This window comes from Aulonocara sp. 'chitande type north' Nkhata Bay, linkage group LG3 (genome assembly GCF_057382095.1).
Source record: "Aulonocara sp. 'chitande type north' Nkhata Bay isolate Kocher_YH1m ecotype deep benthic linkage group LG3, A_spYH_male_GT1.1, whole genome shotgun sequence".
In the NCBI taxonomy this organism is placed as follows: Eukaryota; Metazoa; Chordata; class Actinopteri; order Cichliformes; family Cichlidae; genus Aulonocara; species Aulonocara sp. 'chitande type north' Nkhata Bay.
Genome location: NC_141346.1, coordinates 62,698,716 through 62,704,715, shown reverse-complemented (window position 1 = coordinate 62,704,715; position 6,000 = coordinate 62,698,716).

Here is a 6,000-nt window from a genome sequence, read left to right as displayed (position 1 = left end):
AAATACAGGGCTGCCATCTTATAAGGAGACTGGAACACTGTTGGGTGATGAGCCACAGGTGTCACCAGGTGCGTGGGCCAAGGGCAGGAGCCCACAGATGAGCTCCGCCCAGGCAGTGAGAGAAGGAGGGAGGGAGAGAGCGGGGACAAAATCAAAACAAAAAAACACATGTAGCCACACTGAGGCGACCGGGTAGACACAGGGACCCTGACACCCTCGCCTTTTTCAGAAATGTCATGTATGAAAATCTATAATAACTCCAGTTATACGGATATCAATATCCTCATAAGTGAGGATATTGATAAAACTGATTTGAACTTTTACTGATTTCTGTTTAGATATAAATTGATTCAAAGTGGTCAGATATGCAGATTCTGACCTTTCCTCTGGCAAATATATAAACTCACTGAAAACAGTTTGACTTTTCAGAGAGTTTCCTATCTATCTGTATTTTTACTTTAATAGTTAAGCACGATTAACATTTAGGAAACAAAAATAAACAAGTTAATAAATTAAATGAAATAATACTGATTTATATATTCACTCTGTTTACTTTTTCGATATAGAAATACAATGAAGACTTCCATTTTCCTGCTGGTGGCGCTCTCTGGCACTGTGCTCTGCATGACTAACGGACGTGTTCAGAAATTCGAAAACCAGCATATCATCAACATGATCCCACAAGGGGGATGTGATGATCTGATAGCAAACAGAGATAATAATGGTAACTGTAAGCGCAAGAATACCTTTATCATTGGTGACTTTAATCAAGTTAGAACAATTTGTGATCCAAGCAATTGTATCAATGCAAATAGAAATCTTTATAAAAGCCCCACAGACATGCACATTCTGTATTGTAAACTGCTGGGACAAACAACCGATACCCATTGTACATCCAGATACAGATGAAAAGGCGTATTGTAATTGCATGTGATAAAATCAATCATTTCCTTCAGCCTGTGCACTTCGAATGTTGCTCTTAAGTTGAGAGATGCTGTAAGCTTGCTGCCATCTTTAAACATCACTTCATGATGCTGGTTTAGATGCTTTATAAGACTTTGTTACGTTTCTTAAACAGTGATGAAAATAATAAAGAGGAAATATGAGAGAAGTGATTTTCAGTGAATGTTGAAAAAAATACCACAATAACAAAAATGATGGCAACATTGCTACACTTTGCTTTCTTAGCTTGCATATTGTACATTTTCACAGTTGTTTCTAATTGGCTCCATCTTCTCTCGTTGTCACAGCTGTTGCTCAACTTTCAGCACTCATTAAATTAAAAAAACAACAAACAAAAAAACCAAGCTGCTGCTGGTAAGGTTGGCATTCTTGCAAGACTCAGTAACACAAAACAAATAAAAAAATGCACATCCCATGTTTATCCCATGTTATTCCAGGCTGAGTTTATGCATTTATGCTTATTTGTTTATAAAATATTATAAGCTGGTCTGAGGTCATTTGTTACTAAAGAAAAACAAACAAACACTGTGTCATTATTTAATCCACTAAAACTAAGACACAATGCAGAAGCAGTGTGTGAAAACTAAGTGCACCTTCACTGGTGTAGCATCTGCCTTAGAAATAATGAACTCAAATGAAACTGTTTAATCATCTCTATGTGCTAAAGGCTCATTTTAATGCAGCATTAATCACGTTGCTTTAACAGTGCTGCATTTTAATAATGTTTATCACGTTCTTTGTAGATTTTAATTATCACCATCGTCGCTGTGATAACATGTCTGGTTGGAGCAGGCGGCACTCAGGGATCATGTTGTGTGGAAGAAGAGTCATGTGGGTTTTTTTTAAAAGCTTTTTTTATATGAGTGCACAGAGTGTGAAACAGAAAGATAGGATTGACAGAGAAAGCTGATCATGTCTGTTGTGACACCTGCAATCTCTGACTAGAGTTTTAGGTTTTGTCAGGCAGCTAACACAAAGAAAGCCTGGCTTCATTGTACAAATACAACTTACATATACAATACATGACATATTACACAGAGTCATTATTTATTCAACAAAAACTAAGCCAGATGCAGTTTTTGGATTTTATTTCAAAATGTTCTTATTCTGATTGTTTACTTAATATATTTAGACACATTTGGTTTATTTCTATAAAAATGATATTTTACACAAAACTTCAAATAGCTGCCTGCAAACATGGCTCTTTATTGTAAAGCCAGGTATGAACAACAACCTGCAGCTGCATGCTGTTGTGCTCATTGGTGTCACATTAGGTTCTGAACCACAAACAGAGAAGTGTCTTAGAACTGCTGGGCTAGTGATGTAGGTATTGATGCAAATGATGGCTTAGGGTGGTGCTACGACAGTGTATAAAAACTGAAGCTCCCAGAGCCAAGTGTTATTTGTTCTTCCGTAACTGAGGTGAACTATAACCTGCTCAGGTAGAATTTAATAACAGCGTGTCTGAACTGCTCATCTCCAGGCTTCACGTCTCATTATGTCAGAACTTGTTGTTTGTTTATTAACTTTTTATAAACAACAGACTTTTGTATACTTCCAAGAAAGAGGGAGAACTTACTCTTCTGCCACACTCACGTTCATCTTTATCTGTCATCAGTTCAGATAAAAGCATCACTGATTATTCTGAACACTGTTTTAAAGCTTCTGCGTCACTCTGATTTCTTCTTAAAGTTGGCAGACAGGATTGTGAAGAAGGACACAATCTGTGAACACTGAATACAAACAACCTAAATGCTCATTAAAGAAGCAGGTTGGCTCATAAAGTGCTCTGTACTTATTTTATGCAAGTGCTGTTTCTGGAAACAACCACCATCTGTAATCAACACAGGACTTATTGAACTGTCAGGTGTGCAGACAACATGGCACATTTTGGGAACACCTATAGTTGATGTCTTAATTATGAAAATAGCTACTATGTAGTTGATGCTTCCTGTTCTGCCAGAGCAGGTGCAGGCTTTGTGGAAGTGGGTTCCACTGGACCAGCGTCTGTGAACAATCCATTGAACTTGTACTGAGTGTACATCGTTCTTTGTTTCAAAATGGACTTAATGCTTGGTTGAACAGTTGTGATGTTTATCTCCTTTAGATTAATTTTTTATTTTCATGATGAAAAATGGTTTGTTGGTTCATACCTATGAAGTTACAGTGTTTCTGAAAAGCCTAAAAAGATGAATTGTTACCATAGTAAACTTCAAAACAGACTTTATTATATGACATAGTTATAAAATTGGATAAAAATTGACTTCAGCATAATATAAAATAATGTGTTGTCACTATGTATGCATTGGTCAACTTTCAGATCTATGAAGTTCAGCTCAGTTATCTATGTTTTCATTTTTAGTTTCCATTTGCATTTAGATGCACGGCCGATTCTCTGATGTGTGATCTGTTTCTACCTGTGCTGATGCTAGCAGGACTAAAGCTGATCAAATTCAAATTCAAATTTTATTTGTCACGTACACAGTCATACACAGTACGATATGTAGTGAAATGCTTGGACAACTGCTCGTGACCTAAAGAAAACAAAAAAGGAAAAGGTTATGAATAAGATAGGAAATAAATATGAAAAATTAAAAAGGGTAAATTTAACTAGGAAGGAATAAAATATAAATTAAGGTTAAAAATGAAATAACTGTACAACACAAATTAGAATGAAGGGTAAATTTAACTGGGAAAGAATAAGATAAAATATATAAATTAAAGTTGAAAATAAAATAACTGTACAACAAAACACACAATATAGAACTATATAAGAATGTATGAAGAAATATAAATAAATATATACACAATAACAGCAGCTGTACAAGTATTATCTTGAAATGAAGAATATAATGACCAGTGTTGTGCAATCCACATTATGTCTTGTGCAGTGCAAATATGCTTAAAGTGATTTAAGTGATGAAGTTAAAACAATGTCCAGAATGTCCAGTGTGTGTGTAAGAACTATATGTGTGGGTCAGTACTGTGTGGTGGTGTGATTGTGATTGAGAGACCGTATCGCCTGCGGGAAGAAGCTCCTCCTCAGTCTCTCTGTGTTGGTCTTCAGGGAGCGGAATCGCTTTCCTGACCTCAGCAGAGAGAACAGTCCGTTGTTGGGATGGCTGAGGTCCTTCACCATCTTCCTGGCCTTGGTCCAGCACCGCCTGCTGTAGATTGAGTGCAGGTCAGGGAGCTTGGAGCGGATGGTGCGCTCAGCTGACCGCACAACCCTCTGTAGAGCTCGTCTGTCCTGCATGGTGCTGTTCCCGAACCAGGTTAAGATGTTTCCCGTCAGGATGCTCTCTATGGTGCACGAGTAAAAGTTCCTGAGCATCTTGGAGGGCAGTTGGAAGTCTCTCAAGCGTCTGAGGTGGTAGAGACGCTGACGGGCCTTTTTCACCACGGTGTTGATGTGACAGGACCATGACAGGTCCTGCGTGATGTGAACTCCGAGGTATTTGAAGCTGTGACAGGGGTCTGGTAGATCCTCTCCTGCTTAGTGCTGAAGTCCACTATCAGCTCCTTTGTCTTACTGACGTTTAGAAGGAGGTTGTTCCTCTGGCACCAGTTCTCCAGATTCCTAATCTCCTTCAGGTAGGCCGTCTCGTTGTTATCAGAGATCAGGCCCACCACGACGGTGTCGTCAGCAAACTTGATGATGGTGGTGGAGCTGGTAGTGGCCACGCAGTCATATGTGTACAGAGATTTGTAAAAATGTGTATACATACACACACACACACACACACACACACACACACACACACACACGTAGGAAAATATTTAGTATACACATCCAGAAATGCATACACTATTATATATTGTACATATAGTTATTAGTTTCAGGTTGGCCATTCTTGTATTTTGCTCGTTTGTGTTGTTGTGTTTGCACATCTCTGTTGCTTGTGGGGCTCGCACACAAGAATTTCACTCGCATGTGCTGTGCCAGTGTGCCTGCACATGTGATGTGACAATAAAAAGTGATTTGATTTGATTTGAGAGTACAGCAGGGGGCTCAGAACACACCCCTGGGGGGCTCCAGTGCTGAGAGTGGTGGAGGCTGAGACATGTCCGCCCATCCTTACTGCCTGTGGTCTGCCAGTTAGGAAGTTGGAGATCCACTGACACATAGATGAGCTGAGTCCCAGATGCTCCAGCTTGGTGGTGAGTGTGGAGGGAATTATGGTGTTAAATGCAGAGCTGTAGTCTATGAAGAGCATTTTAACATAATTCCCCCTTCTAGTGTCCAAGTGAGTAAGTGATGTGTGGAGGAGATGAGAGATGGCAGCGTCTGTGGAACGATTTGGACGGTAAGCGAACTGTAGTGGGTCCAGTGTGTCTGGTAGTGAAGAAATGATGAAGTCTCTGACCAGGCGTTCAAAACACTTCATCACTACTGAGGTGAGGGCTACAGGGCGATAGTCATTGAGAGAAGCAGGGTGGGGTTTCTTCGGGACAGGAACAATGATGGACTCTTTGAAGCATGTGGGGATCACCGACTGAGATAAAGAGATGTTGAATATCTCAGTGAACACAGGAGCTAGCTGGTATGCGCAGTCTCTTAGGATACGACCTGGGATGCCGTCTGGTCCTGCTGCTTTCCTGGTGTTCACTCTCTCGAAGGCTCTCCTTACTTCATGCTCGGAGATGACGAGCACGTTTCCGGTGCTGGCAGTATCTTCCTGTCTGCAGCCGTTAGCGCCGCTAGCACTAGCATTGTTGGAGTCCTTAGCTGCAGCCTCGAAGCGAGCATAGAAAGTGTTCAGCTCGTCTGCCAGAGTCACAGCCGCGTTCGTCATATCAAGCAGCAGTAAATATGTGAAGCAAGGCTGAAGGATACACTCATAAAATGAACAGAATCATAAGAATATAACAGCACGAGCACTGCAAATGCAACTAAAACATGTTGACATCAAATGGTATGTTATTTGAAATCTATATGAAATAATGACACATCTATGTTTTCCAATTTATTTATTTTTTGTATTTATTTAGTTTTTCCACAGTTGTGTAAATCAGTCTGTCTGTGGACTGGTACAG